The following is a 1872-nucleotide window of genomic DNA, read 5'->3' as shown; positions in this document are numbered from 1 at the left end:
CCTAATCTTAGCTATCTAGCTTTCTTCGTTTTGTAGTTACCGTGAAAACTTATATTTGGCAACAGCATTACAGATGGACCTCCTTTGAACAGAATTTACTCAAGATTTGATAGAAATATACAATTTGGTTTAAAGACAACATACTAAATATCAACAGTCTAATTCAAAGCGTTATTGAGTTCCATTTTTTTTTTTTCTTTTTTCTTTCTTTCTTTTTTTTTTTTTTTTTTTTTTTTCCCCTTTTTCAAAATCAGGGAGGTTTGAAATGTGGACATTTCGTCAAATTCTCGAGTTCAAATTTTTTGACGATTACTGTCTCTATACTACGTATACGAGAAAGTAAAAATCTGACAAATTTATTTTTGTGCACGCGATCATGTTTGTAATTAAAATAGAATATAATAATTGCATAGAAAACATAATATCTATGCAATTATTATATTCTATTTTAATTATGAGATTTAAAACCGGCAAACATATCGATCCGATGCTAATTTTCGAAGATGTTAGCTGAAAATATTAAAATTTCAAAATGAAAAATCTTATGCGTTATATTTTAGTATATTGAAATTCTATTAATGTTTTGTTAAAATATTAAATTTTAATGAATTAAAAAATTATGAGTAAATAAAGATTGTTTTTAGATTTTTCTTAACTAAAAATAACATTGAAATCGTAACTATTGATTTAATTTCTTTGTCCTCAACTCTTTATCTTTTAATATTATTTATTAAATTTTTATTTTAACCTTACCGTTTCCTTAGTTAGAAAAGTGGTGAGAGGAGTGGCAGCTTAGCAGATGCGGTTGATGAAAGACTTCATCTCAACAAAACTTTAAAGAAAAATATCATTTAATTTTTTTTATCTGCAACTAGCTGTAAGAAAGAGATGAACACAGAAATAAATATAACTTGAAATAATCCTTTTCAAAAATTTTATTTATCATATATTAATACAAAGAATCACATTTTAGTAGGGATTATTTTACAGTTCAGACACTTAAATGATCACAATAAAATTTGCGTAATGAATTTCGCCTGAAATCATTACTTAAATGTAAGATTCAATGTAAATGAGTTTGCAATGCAAAATTCAACGCGATTAGCTATAAGTAAGAGATGAATACAGAAATAAATGGCACATTGAAAGAAATATAATTAATGTAATAATCCCTTCTAAAATGTTTATTTATTATATATCAATACAAATATAATACATTTAAAGAATGACATTTTACTTGAAGTATTTTACAATTCAGACACATAAATAATCATAATAAAAATATCGTAATGAATTTCATCTGAATTCATTTCTTAAACATAAGAATATTTTCTGAAATATCTAATTTTGAAAAAAAATGAAAATATTGTATACAGGATAATTTCGATAATTTTGAAATCTTACTTTCAAGCCAATAACAATGTTTTTCTCTAGTTCATCTCTGGTTAACATAAATTTGTCTTAAAAATCGATGCATAATATATATTCTATTAATGCACTAATATTTTTGTTAGTGAAAATTAAAATTCTACAATCTTAAGAGTTTAAAATTCTAGGCAAGTAAGATATTAAACAAATCACTATCCTTATTAAGGATTAAAAAGTAATTAATTAATGAATTTTAATATATTAATTTCACTACTCAGTAGTTGAAAAACGAAAATGATGTATTTTGATTATTAAATTCTACTTTCTCTTATTTTGAATCTATAATATTTATAATGCAATTAATTGTTTCATTCAATATACAATAAAAAAAATCATTATATTTTTAAAAGAATTTTTTTTAATCGATTGAGATATATTTTTTAAGAATACATTTTAAATAATAAGAAAACAAAAGTTTTTCAAAGATGGAATTTGTATCTTTGA

This window comes from Argiope bruennichi, chromosome 3 (assembly GCF_947563725.1).
Source record: "Argiope bruennichi chromosome 3, qqArgBrue1.1, whole genome shotgun sequence".
Classification (NCBI taxonomy): Eukaryota; Metazoa; Arthropoda; class Arachnida; order Araneae; family Araneidae; genus Argiope; species Argiope bruennichi.
The sequence above is the reverse complement of the archived record's forward strand: the minus strand, read 5'-3'. Positions refer to the sequence as shown.